This window comes from Esox lucius, chromosome 17, assembly GCF_011004845.1.
Source record: "Esox lucius isolate fEsoLuc1 chromosome 17, fEsoLuc1.pri, whole genome shotgun sequence".
In the NCBI taxonomy this organism is placed as follows: Eukaryota; Metazoa; Chordata; class Actinopteri; order Esociformes; family Esocidae; genus Esox; species Esox lucius.
This window is the reverse complement of record NC_047585.1, coordinates 25,894,282-25,912,893: the sequence shown is the minus strand read 5'-3', so window position 1 is coordinate 25,912,893 and position 18,612 is coordinate 25,894,282. Positions and strand designations below refer to the sequence as shown.

The 18,612-nt window shown below is 44.7% G+C and overlaps 1 long non-coding RNA gene across 3 annotated transcripts; it reads left to right on the top strand.

Annotated features, from left to right (window-relative positions):
* The first annotated feature begins 1,065 nt into the window (after positions 1–1,065).
* On the top strand, positions 1,066–17,624 carry LOC105025451. Of its 3 annotated transcripts, none has more exons than XR_002198035.3 (4): positions 1,066–1,204; positions 1,356–1,600; positions 1,762–2,912; positions 17,029–17,624. It is a non-coding gene; the product is annotated as an uncharacterized LOC105025451 (long non-coding RNA). The 3 variants fall into 3 exon arrangements; XR_829130.5 differs by having other exon boundaries at positions 1,066–1,600; positions 1,762–2,328; positions 2,816–2,912; XR_002198034.3 differs by having other exon boundaries at positions 1,066–1,600.
* The last annotated feature ends 988 nt before the right edge of the window (positions 17,625–18,612 follow it).

Sequence of the window (18,612 nt, the reverse complement as noted above, 5' to 3'; positions counted from 1 at the left end):
TACATATTTAGTCAATGTTATTAAACATAATTTATCATCTGGATAAATGCAGTACTCTAACTCACACTAATTCTAACCCACACTCTAAACCTAAACTGAAGCCAAAACCAGCCTTAGAAGGGAACAGCGGGCTTGGTTTTCTGTAGTTGTATTGTGGACTTTTGAATTCTGATCCTCACTATGAACGCACTGCATCTTTGGTTCCACTGATAAATAAGGCACATCAAACTATTAGTTCTAATATCCAAAATAACAATATCACTTACTTATCTTAAACCTAACTCATAACCAGTATGAGCAAATACCATAGTTGAAACTGTTAGAGATGTCATCCTTTCACATTACCCCATAAACAATTGTCCACCTTAAAATACATTAGGTTAATTAAAATAATGATAATGACCCGAGTTTGTGATAACTTTTTGCACTCACACACATATACAAGCAGCAATACACTCACACTTCTCACACACACATTCATCCCACACACAAGCATACACGCACGCTCCACACACACATTCTTCCCACACACAAACATACGCACACACATCACACACACACTTCCCACACACAAACATGTATACACACTTCACACAAACAAACAATGCAAACCAGCCAAGAATGAAAGTCTGTTGACTGACTGAAGAAGAAAGTAGAGGACACCTGCTAGTCTGATATACCTCCTCCTTCTGTCACTTTTCTCTTTTTCTTTCCCCCTCAACTCCTCTATCTACCTCCCTCTATTAAGATTCTACTCCTCGCTCTGCTCTGGCTTTGTGAGTGTGTTAGCCAAGCGTGTCACACTGAAAACCAGTGAATGGCAATAATCTCAGTGTGTGTGTGTGTGTCTCTGTCTGTCTTACAGAGAAGAAGGGGTATTCTGTGAGCATGAGACGTTTCTGTTCTTTAAGCGCAGAGTGGAGAGAAAACAGCAGAGAAAAGGAGGAGAGCAGAGAGAGGGAGGAGAGGACGCAAGAAGAAGAGAGGAGAAAGGTAGAGCGGAGAGAGGGAGGAGAGTGTAGAGAGGGAGGGAAGCATAAAGAGGGAGGAGAGAGGAGAGGGGGAGGAGAGAGGGATAGCAGAGAAAGGGAGTTGAGAGGAGAGAGAGGGAGGAGGACATAAAGAGAAGGAACGAGGCAGTCGGCTGATTCACCATCCAACCTTTTTCTTTCTCCTCCTCTTCTTCATTGAAACGGAGGTGGAGGTGTGTCCACCCCCACACACACACACACACACAGACCGATGCTCATCACAGCCTCCACCAGGCTCTATGCCTTCATCTCCTATTGTCATTACTCCATCTACCTCTGTCTCATTCTTTCTCGTTCCATCCATCCCTCGTTATTTCCCTGCAGCCCCCACGCTCTTCTATCCCACATGCTCTGTGTCACCACCGTGGAGAGGAAAATGATCGGCCAACAAGCTGGAAGAAGTAGAGAGGAACGAGAGAGGAGAAAGAGAGCAGGAGCGAACTGTGTCCGTTCCATCCGGACTTTCCTGCATCCCGTATGGATTATCTCCACGGACGGACAGAGGGAGCAGTGGAGGAGTGAGGAAAAAGACCAAGAAAGAAGAAAGGAACAGCCAGCCTGCCTGAGGGGTATGTTAGAAGAAGAAACTCCAAGTAATTTCCCTAACAACATCAGCCCCTGTATGTCCCTTCAGCGTTTTTCATTTTGGATTAATCTCTCTCCTGCTTTTTCTCTTTTTTTTCTTTTTTCTTTCTCTCTCTTTTCCCTCTTTCCCTTTCTCTCTGCCCAGCACTGTCTTTCGGCTGTGTTTGGGACTCTGGCTAATTATGGAGTATTCTCAGGACTCCAGCGGAGAAGAGAGAGACGCGCTCTCTCTGGCTTTTCATTCTAATTAATTCCCCTCCGTGCAAACACTCAAAGACCCTTTTTCTCCTTCCTTCTCTCCCTCCCTCCACTCTCCTTCTCTTCATCCTTTTGAGAGCAAAATAATTGGTCGTGGAGATTGGCTTTTCTGTGTCGGAGCCAGAAGAGTGAGATCTCCCAATCCTTTACACCTGGAGCTTGTGTGAGTGTGCATGTGTGGATGTGTGTGTTTGCGTGTGTTTGTGTATGAGGAATTTCTGAGTTGTCCCTCAGGTGTTTGGGAGGGTTATGTACCACACAAGATGATGTCTTGTCAACTGGACTGGCTTGGACAGAATAGTTTAACATGAAAGTTACGGTGAGAGGGACAGAAACCATTCCCAAAATGGTAGAACAAAGTAGAAAGAAAAATATGTGAAGGAAGAAAAAAAATCCCGTTTTGACCTGAAGCCTAACCAGTCCTGTGGATGGACACAAACACGAGCGATAAGAGGTGAGAAGAGAACACACTGGGTCCCTTCACAACCGCAGAACAACACACTGACTGACAAATGCAAAAGATTGATGAGGGAATGGACCTAAAAACATGCAAGCTTCTGGAACATGTCAGCCACTCGATTCTCTTCGCTTTCCTGTTTCTCTCTTAGGACAGAGCACCAATTACAAAAATACAAATACACAAAGGTTGAACGGTAGAAACTTGGCTTTATCTGGAACCCGTTCTCAGAATTTAAAAAAAGTCTGCCTCCTCTTTTTTCTCTCCCTCCCATTTCTCCTCTCCTCCATCAATCCTACCCCCCCCCACACACTCTCTCTCCCCTTTCCCATCTTTCTCATCTGTCTTATATCTCTCCTGTCCATCCCCCTCTCTTTTCCTCTCCATTTCTCCTTTTCTCTTTCTTTTTTCCCCCTCTGGCTTGCTCCCTCTGTTACACCTCCTTGCCTCCTCGCCCCACTCCTGACACCTCCCTCTCGCCCAGTCTCATTTTTCACACACAGCCCAGTCTGTTAGTTTGTGTGTGTGAAAGGGAACAAATCCATTCTGCAGTGAAGGCGCGGAGCAAAGGGAAGCCTGAGGTGAGTGCGCACCGATCCTTATCACTATCATATCTTCCTCTGTGTTTAGTGTCACCTAAGGCCAGTGTGTGTGTGTGTGTGTGTGTGTGTGTGTGACTGTCCTTGTGTAGATGTGTGTGATTGTGAGTATTTGTGTGTGAGTATTTGTGTGTGTGTGGGTGTGTGTGTAGAGGCATTGGTTGGTTGGAACTATACGTGCTCTGATTATGAATTACTGACCATGGCTTTAGCCTCACTCCCTGCTATTTCACATTAAGCTTGTAGACACACACACACACACACACACACACATATAAATTCCACAGCACATTTAAGTATTTCCCGGGGGTGAACCAGAATAGATGTAATTCTAAATCAGGACGGAGCAGTGAGCTACTGTTGTAACTACCCCCATAGACACCCTGAAAAACACATGCACACACTATTCACTATCTGATTGTTCATTTGGAGCCTGGCTCATTCGGAAAGTGAGTTTTACGGTTTAAGTTTCAAACATCCAGGTGCTTTCAGGAGCAGTGAGTGCCTAGTCTTATTGTCTAGTTCAGATTGTCTAGCTGAGATCAAATCTATAGGCTGGAGATGAGGATTACAGAGGGCTCCAGCGTCTCTGGCTCAGGCATGGTGCTGGGGGCAGATGTAGACACCTGTTGTAACTGAATGGGATCATGACAAAGGACTGAGAGAAAAGAGAAAAAATTGATAGAAACAGGAGAATGAAATGGTAAAGGCCAGTGAGTGTTCTTCAGAGCGTGTGTGACTGAAGCCAAAACTCCTCCATTCACATCCTCCCCCCTCTCAGCAGAGAGCGAGGGATCAGGGGACAGAGGAAAAGGCATTTGTTCACATGCTCTCTCTTCACCACTGGAGCCAGGTAGAGAGTGTGGGGTTCCGTTGGTAGCCGCTGCCCCATCAGTAATGATGTCTGCCTCATCCACAGTGATAATGTGAGGCATACTAATGAAGTGATGGTGCAGTGACACAGAGGCAATATAACATTTAGCAGTGGATCCTCCTCAACGCCCCCCGACTCCCTCTTCTACCGCCTCCTCCCCACCACCCCCTCTTCCACCTCCCCCTCACCCGTTCGACATCTTCCGTCCCTCACCCCCTCCTTCTAACCTCCACCCCTCTTCCTCCTCTTCCTCCCCTCCCTCCTCATTCCCCCCACTCCCTCCGCCTCATCACCCCCCCTTCTCCTCCTCCTCCCATCCACGCCTACTCCCTTCTCCATCTGCCTTTGTCTATCACCAGGTGAGATAATGTGTAATATGTTGCAAAGGTGGTGTTGGAATGGATGAAGCTGGATTATCAGGTTGACACACACACACACACTAAAATAATATTTGAAATACCTCTTAGGCCCTCTGCAGGTGCAGTATTATGATTAATGAGCTGTCATCAGCCAATCAGGTCAGCTGGTGGGAGGGCTATGGATTAGCACAGAATACCAGCCAGCAGCATGTGCCAGTCTAGGTCAGGGCTGTGTGTGGTAGTACTGTTCAGTAGTGTAGGTCAGGGCTGTGTGTGGTAGTAGTGTACATTAGTGTAGGTCTGGGCTGTGTGGTAGTACTGTACAGTACTGTAGGTCAGAGCTGTGTGGTAGTACTGTGCAGTAGTGTTGGTCAGGGCTGTGTGGTAGTACTGTACAGTAGTGTAGGTCAGAGCTGTGTGTGGTGGTAGGGTACAATAGTGTAGGTCAGGTCTGTGTGTGGTAGTACTGTACAGTAGTGTAGGTCAGGGCTGTGTGTGGTAGTACTGTACAGTAGTGTAGGTCAGAGCTGTGTGTGGTAGTAGGGTACAGTAGTGTAGGTCAGGTCTGTGTGTGGTAGTACTGTACAGTAGTGTAGGTCAGAGCTGTGTGTGGTAGTAGGGTACAGTAGTGTAGGTCAGGTATGTGTGTGGTAGTACTGTACAGTACTGTAGGTCAGAGCTGTGTGTGGTAGTAGGGTACAGTAGTTTAGGTCAGGGCTGTGTGTGGTAGTAGTGTACAGTAGTGTAAGTCAGGGCTGTGTGTGGTAGTACTGTAGAGTAGTGTAGGTCAGGGCTATGTTTTGTACAGTAGATTTGATTGCGTTGTAGAGGTTGCTGAGAGAGATTGAGAAGAAGGATGCCCTGATTAGCAGGGGGATCTTTATAGTTGTGTAGGTCAGGGCTGTGTGTGGTAGTACTGTACAGTAGTGTAGGTCAGGGCTGTCTGTGGTAGTACTGTACAGTAGTGTAGATCAGGGCTGTGTGTGGTAGTACTGTACAGTAGTGTAGGTCAGGGCTGTGTGTGGTAGTACTGTACAGTAGTGTAGGTCAGAGCTGTGTGTGGTAGTACTGTACAGTAGTGTACGTCAGGGCTGTGGGTGGTAGTACTGTACTGCAGTGTAGGTCAGAGCTGTGTGGTAGTACTGTACAGTACTGTAGGTCAGGGCTGTGTGTGGTAGTACTGTACAGTAGTGTAGGTCAGAGCTGTGTGGTAGTACTGTGCAGTAGTGTTGGTCAGGGCTGTGTGGTAGCACTGTACAGTAGTGTAGGTCAGAGCTGTGTGGTAGTACTGTACAGTAGTGTAGGTCAGAGCTGTGTGGTAGTACTGTACAGTAGTGTAGGTCAGGGCTGTGTGTGGTAGTACTGTACAGTACTGTAGGTCAGAGATGTGTGTGGTAGTACTGTACAATACTGTAGGTCAGGTCTGTGTGTGGTAGTACTGAACAGTAGTGTAGGTCTGGGCTGTGTGTGGTTGTACAGTACAATACTGTAGGTCAGGGCTGTGTGTGGTAGTACTGTACTGTAGCGTAGATCATGGCTATGTGTGGTAGTACTGTCCAGTAGTGTAGGTCAGGGCTATGTGGTAGTACTGTACTATAGTGTAGGTCAGAGCTGTGTGTGGTAGTACTTTACAGTAGTGTAGGTCAGGGCTGTGTGTGGTAGTACTGTAGGTCAGGGCTGTGTGTGGTAGTACTGTACAGTAATGTAGGTCAGGGCTGTGTGGTAGTACTGTACAGTAGTGTAGGTCAGAGCTATGTGGTAGTACTGTACAGTAGTGTAGGTCAGGGCTGTGTGTGGTAGTACTGTACAGTACTGTAGGTCAGAGATGTGTGTGGTAGTACTGTACAATACTGTAGGTCAGGTCTGTGTGTGGTAGTACTGAACAGTAGTGTAGGTCTGGGCTGTGTGTGGTTGTACAGTACAATACTGTAGGTCAGGGCTGTGTGTGGTAGTACTGTACTGTAGCGTAGATCATGGCTATGTGTGGTAGTACTGTCCAGTAGTGTAGGTCAGGGCTATGTGGTAGTACTGTACTATAGTGTAGGTCAGAGCTGTGTGTGGTAGTACTTTACAGTAGTGTAGGTCAGGGCTGTGTGTGGTAGTACTGTAGGTCAGGGCTGTGTGTGGTAGTACTGTACAGTAATGTAGGTCAGGGCTGTGTGGTAGTACTGTACAGTAGTGTAGGTCAGAGCTATGTGGTAGTACTGTACAGTAGTGTAGGTCAGGTCTGTGTGTTTTAGTACTGTACAGTAATGTAGGTCAGAGCTGTGTGGTAGTACTGTGCAGTAGTGTTGGTCAGGGCTGTGTGGTAGTACTGTACAGTAGTGTTGGTCAGGGCTGTGTGGTAGTACTGTACAGTAGTGTAGGTCAGGGCTGTGTGTGGTAGTACTGTACAGTAGTGTAGGTCAGGGCTATGTGTGGTAGTGCTGTACTGTAGTGTAGGTCAGAGCTATGTGGTAGTGCTGTACAGTAGTGTAGGTCAGGGCTGTGTGTGGTAGTACTGTACAGTAGTGTAGGTCAGGGCTGTGTGTGGTAGTACTGTACAGTAGTGTAGGTCAGGGCTATGTTTTGTACAGTAGATTTGATTGCGTGGTAGAGGTTGCTGAGAGAAATTGACAAGAAGTATGCCCTGATTAGAAGGGGGATTTTTATAGTTGTGTAGGTCAGGGCTGTGTGTGGTAGGACTGTACAGTAGTGTAGGTCAGGGCTGTGTGTGGTAGTACTGTACTGTAGTGTAGGTCAGAGCTATGTGGTAGTGCTGTACAGTAGTGTAGGTCAGGGCTGTGTGTGGTAGTACTGTACAGTAGTGTAGGTCAGGGCTGTGTGTGGTAGTACTGTACAGTAGTGTAGGTCAGGGCTGTGTGTGGTAGTACTGTACAGTAGTGTAGGTCAGGGCTATGTTTTGTACAGTAGATTTGATTGCGTGGTAGAGGTTGCTGAGAGAGATTGACAAGAAGGATGCCCTGATTAGTAGGGGGATTTTTATAGTTCTCTCCTCCTCCATAACTGTTCCGTCCCTCTTTTTCTCTCTCTCCCCCGTCCTCCTGATTCCTTTTTTTTAGTTATTTCAAAAGTCTTCATTCTTCATTTGGTGTCCAGGGCAGGAGTGTTTCAGCAGCAGCATAATTAAGTTTTAGGCAAAGTAAACATTTGTTTAGAACACTTGGAAGAAGAAGAGGAGAGGGGATCATTACAACACTGTGGCAGAAGGGTTAGTGGCAGTTTTAACATGTTTGTGTGTGTGTGTGTGTGTGTGTGTGTGTGTGTGTCTGTGCACAGGTGCGTGGGTGTTTGCGTGACTTCATGCATTTTGCATAAGGAGCCGGGGCTACCCGTTAACATCCTGCGATCAACAGTCTTTTCTCTAGCTTTTTATATTAATCTTTCTTCTCATTCCCTCCACCACCTCCTTTCTCTTATTCTACGTGGCCTACTGCCATGTCTGCATTGTGAGCAGCCTATAGAGAGCTATCTGGGGCAGGGTGCCCTCTCTCTCTCCCTCTTCTGGTCGAGCTCTACTGCTTTTTTATTCTCTTTTCTTCCCTTCTTATAGAGATCTATGCTGAGCTGAGGCCAATTCCTCATTCACAAGTCATTTTCTTTCCTTTACTTCTCTGCCTCTGCTCCTCTCCCCTCCCTTCCTTATTCTCTGCCTCCCCTCCTTCCTGTCTCCCTCCCCTTCCGTTATTTCTACCCCCCTCCCTTGCCTTCTTCCTCTCTGAGATCACTGTGACCTCTCTTTGTCTCTCTACCCAGACTCAGGTAATTCCGGTAATTCCTCCACTAGATACCTTTCTCTGAAACCCTGTTTCAGACATTCCAGTGTGGCCGTTACCTCTGCAGCTGCAGGGCAATCAACTGTCTGATGGAGAATGTGTTGGGTCACCTACCAGTGCCCCATGTCGTTAGTTGGTGTTAGCCCATATTCAGCGTCATACTCAGTAGCCCACCAGGTGTACATGCTAATGTAATGACAGGGTTCACTAAGGTCCTGGGAGTCCTCTGTCATACTGTGTGGTAATCCTCTGACTGAGAGCAGAGTGTGTGTATGTGTCTACCTTCTACCCACAGTAGGGAAGAGTTAGTCTGTGTGTGGGATAATGTGTTCACAGAGTGCGGGCACGCAAGCATGTGTGTGTGTCCCCGGTAGAGAGAAAGCCCCTGTGTTGTTACGTGAATAAGGTCTTTGTTAGCAGGTCTGAGAGACAGCGAGACGTGACTCGGACCCATCAACACCTGATGACCCCCCTTCACAACCCCCCCCCCCCCGCAAGCTATCCTGTGCCTCACTCTAATACACCTGAAATGCCCCATCTGGTTAACACGTGATCCTTTCCCTCTTCTCTATATATGACACTCCTTAATAATTCCCAACGCTGCTCCCTATAACTATAGAGCTCTATCCTTCTAGCCCGACTCTCATTTGCTAATGCTGTTTGAACAACTAAAACTGTTCCCAGTTCCTGTCCTTCTACCTTTACTGAGCCGGCAGAGACAACGTGGGGGGGGGGGGGGGGGGGTACCTGTGTCTAATACACAGAAAGCTCTGTGTTTGAAAAGAGGGGGTGGGTCTGAGAGACTGGGGTCGAAAGAGAAGAGAATGAAGATAAGGAAAGAGTCAGGAGAGACGAGAGTGAAGCAAAGAGCAGAACCAGGTGTATGAACCCATACGGAAATCTAATATGGCCATATATTACAACATATAAGACATATAAGTTACATACATATATTAGATTTCCACATGGGAAGGGGTTTTAGGAGAGTATATTTCAGGAATTGTATACCTTTATGGATAGATTCTTGACATAGGTAAATAACAGATATGGACGGTCATATCACCTTTCCAGTAGAGTCCTGCACAGGTCAGTTTTGGTGAAAACACACCCGTGCCGCCTTGACATAATCTATTTAGAGAACCACCTGACAATCGACAAAAGGACAGACTTTTCCTCCCCAACCCGACCTGCCCATATAGCTTTGTTCCAAAAGCCAAACCACTACCTGCAAAAAATATAAAAGTATTAATTCCTCCCGACATGATTAATATATAATATTTCTGATATTTATTTGATCTGGGGGCATGCTTCTTTCAACCATTTCATGTTACAATGCTACGTAGTGTATGCTCATACATTAAAAAAGTCTTCATTTTCCTTAGTAAACAAATACTACGTGCCTAGCTGTTTTACTGTCTTTCTCCTGTTCTAGATATAGCAGCTAGAATTTTTTCTGTTTTATGGAAGTAGAGGATCTGGTGTGGTCTGTTATATGTAGGTAGAGGATCTGGTGTGGTCTGTTATATGGAGGTAGAGGTTCTGGTGTGGTCTGTTTTATGGAGGTATAGGACCTGGTTTGGTCTGTAATAGGGAGGTAAAGGATCTGGTGTGGTCTGTTTTATGGAGGTAGAGGACCTGGTTTGGTCTGTAATAGGGAGGTAGAGGATCTGGTGTGGTCTGTTTTATGGAGGTAGAGGATCTGGTTTGGTCTGTAATAGGGAGGTAAAGGATCTGGTGTGGTCTGTTATATGGAGGTAGAGGATCGGTTTTGGTCTATTATATGGAGGTAAAGGATCTGGTGTGGTCTGTTATATGGAGGTAGAGGATCTGGTGTGGTCTGTTTTATGGAGGAAGAGGATCTGGTGTGGTCTGTTTCATGGAGGTAGAGGATCTGGTGTGGTCTGTTATATGGAGGTAGAGTACACTATATACCTCTGGAGATGAGAAGTCCCCAGTAAGATAGGAATACCTGACTCTGCAAGGTTGTTTAGCCCACTGAAGGAATATGGCCATTTGCGGTCCAGGTATTTGGGATTATAACTTACCATCGATGTTAGTGTTAGAACTGGTGTTAGTTATAGGTTAAGCTCTAGGGTTAGAGGAAAGGAAAAACAGGAAATCATTTTTCTGATCCACAAAAAAAGACACACACACTGTTTTACAGATGGAATTAGGACCTCAGAAGTATTGTAAAACATGAAAAATCTGCCCTTATTAAAAACGTCTGCCAGTCCCCATGAGGTCAAAGTCAATTTTCAGTTAGGTTTAGAATTGTGGTTACTTTAGGTTTAGGCATTATGGGTAAGAGTTTATGGTTAGACATTAGGCCTAGGCCTTAAGTTTAGTGATAAATTGTAATTTATTGAGGTTAAGGTTGGGTATAGGGTTAGGATCAGATTCAAGGAAAATATTTTTTTGTTTTCTGGTCCCCAAAAGGATAGAAATACAAGGCTATGCGACTGTGTGTGTGTGTGTGTGTGTGCATGTCTTTGAATGCAGAGGGTATTTAAGCAGAAGACTGAACTAATCTCTGTCATCTCTGTAGTGATGAAACTGCTTGGCATCTGTCTGGAAGACAGGATGTCACATTTGACCCCAATGTGTCACTGAAGATATTTGGGGATTCTTGGCTCATAAAACTCCTCCACTCCGCCCCTGGCTTCCCCTCCTCAAACCCCTAATCTCATGTCTTCACCTCCTTTCAATTCCTACTTGTTTTACCCATCCTCCCCTTCTCCCCCCCTTGATCTGCCTCCTCTGTCACCAGGAGCAAAGATGGTTAGGATTCCATGTCTGCAGGTCTTTATATCATTTCAAAGCTCTATTGTCACTTCAGCAGGGCACCGCTCATGTCTCCCTTTCCTCCACAGGAGAGGAATGGATTTCTGAACTGAGGGAGGGATGGAGCGAGGGATGGAGGGAGGGATGGAGCGAGGGATGGATGATGAGGGATGGAGCGAGGGATGGATGATGAGGGATGGAGCGAGGGATGGATGATGAGGGATGGAGCGAGGGATGGATGATGAGGGATGGAGCGAGGGATGGATGATGAGGGATGGAGCGAGGGATGGAGGGAGGGATGGAGCGAGGGATGGATGATGAGGGATGGAGCGAGGGATGGATGATGAGGGGGAATGGGACAGAGGGACCGGCATGGTGGGAATCCCTTTCTTGTTTGATTTGTTTTTCGTTGTGCTTGGAATGGGGCGACAATGCAGCTTAAATCAAAATGGAATCAAGTTTTTTTTTTGGTCACAACGGGTTATGGAAATAGTGACCGTGCACCAACACTTGTCTCACGGTCTTACCCCTCCACGAAGACACAGGAAGTCAGGTGGCCTAGTGAAGGCAGTTAGCTGGAATATGTCTGAGAGGATTTATCATGCAGAATGAGCTAACACACTTTCTGTTGTGTTAAACTTCTCTGGCTGTTGACAGTCGGGATCAGCTTTAGAATGATGTCACTCAAATGATGTCACTAAACAATGCCTCATCTTATTGGCATACACACACACACACACACACACGCGTGCACACACACACAAGTCTGTCACAGCAGATAAACGTCAGTACAGATGTTAGTCCGGGTGGGTAAAATGTCTCTGTATGACTATTGTAAACTGGTCAACAGGGGCAGTAGTGAACGCTATAAAACTATATGCGCACTCAGGTCTCATGAACGTCTGTCTAAAATCAGTTTTAAATTTAAAGGTCCCACCTTCTGAAGACAACTGTTTTAGAAGAGGAAATAAGAGTATAAGACATTCAATTCCAGCCAATTTTCACAGAGCGAGCAGACAGCTTGCTGCACTCCTGAACCTCATTTTGATTGGTACTGTGATGGGTGGCAATATGTGACTTTTAGACAAGGTGAGATCAGTTTTAATGGGTGATGATGTGACTTGAGACTGTGGTATCAATTCACACACACACACACACACACACAGAACTGAGCGGTTGAAGTGGGAAGAAGTGGCTTAGTGTGGGATCCTTTTCAGAATCCTTTGGATTAGATTTTTATAAATACAAAAACGCACATACACACACTCACACAATTCAACCAGTTTAGACTACAAACATACTCTTTGATTAAAGCTCAACAATGCCCTCTCTTCCCTCCTCTTTCAGTTCATCTCAACTCTCTCTTAATTAACCCCTTTCAGTTTTAGGTCGTGATATTCCAGGTCCTTCTTCCTTCTCTCCCTCTCTCTTCCTCTATACCCAACTGAAACTCTAGCACTTCGAACAACAAGCTTTTCTCCCAAACTACAGAACAGGTCCTTGTTCTGTGAAATCAACCTTCGGAGGGAATAACCCAACTGTGTGCGTGCGCATGCATGTACATGCCATACGTTGATGGATTCATGCTTGTGTGTGTGTGTGTATGTGTGTGTGTGTGTTTGTGCATGTGACTGAGTGAGTGGATGTGTGGATTCTTGCCTGTGTGTGTGTGTTATTACCTCTCCTCGGCCTGTGATTGTTGACTCATCCATATCTAAACTATTAATAATTGAGAGGGTTTTCAGTCTGCTTTTACTCTCCTCTTATGCATCGCCTGATACCACCAACATTGACTTCACTGTAGATACGATAGGAGACGGCGATGACTAGTTCACACAAAGAGAGGACAAAGGGATAATATATTTAATACTGAGGAGAAGAAAGGAGAGAGACCTTATAGACAGTAAAGTGGAGCATGAAGGGTGAAGATGACAGTGAAGAGGAGGAGGAGCAAGGAGGGAGGAGAGATAAAGAGAGCAAAGGAGAATAATACATCACAATCTCAGATCTTAGGTGGAGGATAATGAGTGTTCGTGTCCAATCAGAATGAACCTGGGGCATTAGATCCCTCTGGAAGGGTTGAAGGTCAAACAGGATGGTTGGGAAGACAGGGTGTGATAAAGTCTTATTGTATCTCCCTGCTCGGAATGGGAAAACACAACACACACATTTATTTTGACCGAAACACTAAGGTTGAAGGGAAAGGATACTCATTAAGTCCGTGGATTGGTGAGGTGGCTGTCTGGGTGGTTCACTCACTCCTGTTTCCCCGGGAGTCCCATGAGTCTGGGCTGGCGGGCGACACTATCTAGGAAATGGGGCTGACTGGTATGAAAATACTCCACGGAATCGTTGGGTGCAAGGCACAGTGCTGTATCATTAACACACTCACAGGTAAATGGCAAATGTTCCACTCAACGCGATAGTGGAGACCAGTCTTGTGTCAGAATTCATCATGAAGCACTGCATCCCATGCCATTTTTAAAGAATGCTCCCAACTTACAAAAATAACAATTAAATAATTAAAATTATACATTATATAAATTCCACTAGAAGATTTATTTTAGACACAAAGATGATCTGGTTGTAATATAATTTTGTGACCCAGGTGTTGGGTTGTTTTGCATTCTTGCTATGTAAAAGGACGGTATGTCCATTCTATCTAATTGTTTGATATGTAGGCTAGCTAAGATTTCAGCTCAGTCACATTAACTCAGGAACTGTAATGACAGTGAATAGTTGCATCGTTCCATTTATTTGACATTTCCTATTGGCATTTACTTGGATTTGGATATAGCCATTATGATGATAATAACATTAATGTGAGATTTCCCCAGGCTGATTGTCTCATTTACTCATGGTTGCCTACAGCCACAGGAGTTCAAAACAAATCTTCTGAGTTCAGAAAGGCAAACCGCAAGGCTTCTTTTGCACTAGCAAACTAAATGCAATGCTACAAACCACAGGGATTAAACCAAAGGAGTAACGTGAAACATTCAGATATTTTTATAGAGACTCATTGCTCATATACAGATGGGATCGGCAGCAGTGTGTTATGGTGCAGACAACAAGCGTTAGAATCAAGAATTTAACCTCTGTGATTCCTGAAGCTTGGACACTGCTATTAGTTCTGATGGATACTAGTAGTATAGAATCAAGAATTGAATCTCTGTGATTCCTGAAGCTTGGACACTGCCATTAGTTCTGATGAAAACTAATAGTTTGGCTACTGTCATTTATTTCAAAAGTGGCATTCATTAATGCAACACTGAACACTTGATGGCTCTAGTCTAGCTTCTAGGTCAAAATTGTGCATACAATTCTTACATCAACCTGATATCATATTAATTTGGACACTGTTTCATCTAATAAAAGCATATACGCGTTCACTTTCTCTTTGAATTGTCAATTTTTGTGGGGTAAAGAAGCTCTCTGATGCGATGTTTGAGCTCATTGCTTTGGGGTAGGGCTATCCAGGTGGAATCCCTCCTTGATTTTCTCTGCACTCAATTAGCTGTGCGTGGTTGGCATTAGCTGGAGGGTTTTGGTGGGGGAGTGAATACATTAAGAAAGTGCAACCACTAGTGCTATGAGATCTATGCAATGTTATCCCCCTGTGTGAATGATCCAATAAGGCTCAAGGTCATTGGCCACAGAAATGTGACAGACAGGGATTATGGCTGCATCCCAAAATATACTTACAAAGTGAAACTGATTCTGAAGCAAAAGTCACTCTGAGTTTCGTCCAATACAAGCTAAGTATTTAGGAAGTAGCTAAAGAACTGATCATAACTGATCATATCTATTAATTGGATTGTTTATCATAGTGTGTTAAATGTATAGTATGCATATGACCTTTGATGAGTTGTGCCCATAGCTATTTCACTTTTATATCACCACTGATGTGTTCTATTGCGTTCTATTCCTATGTGATATCACCACAGTTGTGTTCTATGGCTTTCTATTCCTATGTGATATCACCACTGATGTGTTCTATTGCGTTCTATTCCTATGTGATATCACCACTGATGTGTTCTATGGCTTTCTATTCTTATGTGATATCACCACTAATGTGTTCTATTGCGTTCTATTCCTATGTGATATCACCACTGATGTGTTCTATGGCTTTCTATTCCTATGTGATATCACCACTGATGTGTTCTATGGCGATCTATTCCTATGTGATATCACCACTGATGTGTTCTATGGCGATGTATTCCTATGTGATATCACCGCTGATGTGTTCTATGGCTTTCTATTCCTATGTGATTCTCTCTAATGTCACATAGGGTCCAAAGCCATTGGGTACGGAGTGGAAACCTCTGCCATGTCAACACACCAGGAACAAAAACCATTGCATCTGAAGTCCAACATCTGCTAACGAAGGGGAACTGGAGGGGAGAGGAGACCGGGAGAGGAGAGAGGGAGAGAGGGAGAGATGTGAGGGAGAGGAGAGAGGGAGAGGAGAGAGGGAGAGAAGTGAGGGAGAGGAGAGAGGGAGAGGAGAGAGGGAGAGGAGAGAGGGAGAGAAGTGAGGGAGAGGAGAGAGGGAGAGGAGAGAGGGAGAGGAGAGAGGGAGAGAAGTGAGGGAGAGGAGAGAGGGAGAGAAGTGAGGGAGAGGAGAGAGGGAGAGGAGAGAGGGAGAGAAGTGAGGGAGAGGAGAGAGGGAGAGAAGTGAGGGAGAGGAGAGAGGGAGAGGAGAGAGGGAGAGAAGTGAGGGAGAGGAGAGAGGGAGAGAAGTGAGGGAGAGCAGAGAGAGAGAGGAGAGGGATGGAAGTTGTCAGGGTTAGAGACAGAGAGGTTGTAACTAATCTGCAGCATAACTCAATAGCACACACCCACCCAGACACACACTCAGCCCCGAGGCATCTTCTCTCTGCTGTAGGCAGTCCTGACTCTGGCTTAAAGCTAATTGCCCCAGTTGAACAGAGGTTGAACAGAGCAACACTTCCTAATGCCTCTTGCGCACACACACACACACACACACACCCCCAGCGGAGGACTGTTGTTGCTGACTCAGGGTGGTATCTAATGAAGCTCTCAGTTTTACCGTCTGTCTCCTAATGTTACGGCACCATGTGATTGGCTAGTTTTAGGGAGGCAGAACTGTTAACGCCGTACTTTCTCAACCCATCCAAAACCCTACTGCAGCTGTGACTGTCAATCCACGGATGAGAGTAACAGGACTGTGACAGTTAAAATGACAACAGAGGCGAGGGAACGTCCGTGGGCTGCTGTCTACAAAGGGACCCCCACGTCAAATCATAAAGAGCATATTACTGAAGCTGTCAATCAAGAACACCAGTGTCTAAGCGGCATATCACTGGTTGTTTCTGTGTTTGTTCTTTGTGTATCAGTCAAATGGAACGTCACAATACATGATTTAACTAAACCATACCAGTCTGGTTATTAATCCTGTAATGCTATCGGGAGTCAGGTGGTTAAAATGGGATTAAAATGCCCTTGCCGCTCTTGTTTGAGTTACAGACATTGATAAACTGTCAATCTACTACTCAAAGTGTGTGTGTGCGTGCGTGTGTGCGCAGGCGCACGTGTTTGGTTATTATCTACAGTAAATGTGGACAGAAATATCCCAACACTGTGATTAAACCAGGGAAATGTTTAAAAAAGTGAAAAGACAGAACATTATTAGTATTATAAAGGGTTAGGTTTAGGTCTAGAGAAAAAAAGTTATAATTAGGATTGGGTTTCGAATTATGTTTAGGGTTTGACATTAGGGGTTAGGTTTAAGAATTTGCACTAGATTTAGTGTTAAGGTTTTTGAGGTTAGGTTAAGATTATAATTTTTTTATTTTTTAAGGGGAATACAATTTGATGTTCCATTGTCTTAGCAAAATGTTATGTTTGTTTGTGACAGATTGAACAAATCCTAAAGTTCATCTGTACTGTCAACAGCCAGACAAATTTAACAGAACAAATTCTTTGCTTATTCTACATAATTTGTCCACACATGGATATCATCCAGACGGTTACCTTGGTTAAGCACACATTCCAGGGGTAATATGGCATGTGTTTGAGTTTGTGTGTGTGAGCTTCTTTAGTTGAGCTTGAATGCCTGAAAATCTTTGGAGTGTTCTTTTGCATTCTGAATAAGATTACTGTTTACTAGTTAAGTGCACCAATATTGACTGACAATCAATATGATTATACATTAACACCTCCTCTTGGGTCTCTATCTTGTTTTTTCTCTCTCCCTCTGTCTCTTTGTCTCTCTACCCATGTCTTTGTCTCACTCGTGCCCACTCTGTCTCTTTCTCTGTCCTCCCCCTGTCCCTCTCTCTCTCCAGGTACACCACGTGTCTCCGTCAGACCATGCCCCAGTTCACATTTGCCTGTTTCTGTAGTCTGAATGGTTTCTGCCGGCGACGACGGAAGAAAAAGCTGAAAAGCTTGGAACAGGCGGAGATGGAGGAGAAACTGAAAGATCAGGAGACAGAGGTGTGAAGAAGCCTGGATGGAGGTTCTCCTCTGATAGACTGTCCGCTGTGGTTCTAAGCCCTTACTGTGGACCTCAGGCAGGTTCACTCCTTACGTGGTCCAGATGGGGCATGAAGTCACCAAACACACACAGTACCACTCATTAACATAATCATTATTTCTTATTAAACTATTTCACTCACATGTAAGTCAATACAGTTCAGTAGGTTGCAGATTATTAATTCTGAAATGGAGACAATGTTGACCTACGCCCAAATCTGTCTCCGCTATCCAAAGCAGCTTCACTGGAATGTGTAGGTAAAAGTTCAAAAGCAATGTCTCCTCCAAGGAGACGGCCACCACACAAGCACAAAACACTTACATAAACATACACACTTGCACATACACACACACATATACACACACACGTGCACACACACGTTGATTAAATACACTGTATACAGTTTGTATTGAAGTGGTGAATATGATTGTGTTCACGGAGTCTTAATTGCAGCCGGAGCATATTTAGATTTGTACCTACAGTAAAGTTAAGAATATGCTGAACAATAGCCTTCACACACACTTTCACACGCACACAAACTGAAACTCAAAACACACACACAGGTCTTATTAGCCTGTGAAGTTTAAGTCCAGCCATCCAGTTGCTGTCAGGGAAACAACGCCACAAAGAAATGCAAATCCAAAACCACCTACATCCAGTCTTACACACACATACACACACACACCTAAATCAAGTCTTAAGACACACATCTACAGCCATTCATAAGAAACACAACTACATCCACTCTTAACACACACACGTACATCTAGTCTTAAGAGACACACATCAATATCCAGTCGTAAGACACACACACATCTACATCCAGTCTTAACACACATACTTACATCCTGTCTAACCACACATTAACATCCACTGTTAAGACTCACACATCTACATCCACTGTTAAGACACACATGTCTACATCCACTGTTAAGACACACACATCAACATCCACTGTTAAGACACACACATCTACACATCAACATCCACTGTTAAGACACACACATCAACATCCACTGTTAAGACACACACATCAACATCCACTGTTAAGACACACATATCTACATCCACTGTTAAGACACACACATCTACACATCAACATCCACTGTTAAGACACACACATCTACACATCAACATCCACTGTTAAGACACACATATCTACATCCACTGTTAAGACACACATATCAACATCCACTGTTAAGACACACATATCTACATCCACTGTTAAGACACACACATCAACATCCACTGTTAAGACACACATATCTACATCCACTGTTAAGACACACATATCTACATCCATTGTTAAGACACACATATCTACATCCACTGTTAAGACACACACATCAACATCCACTGTTAAGACACACATATCTACATCCACTGTTAAGAC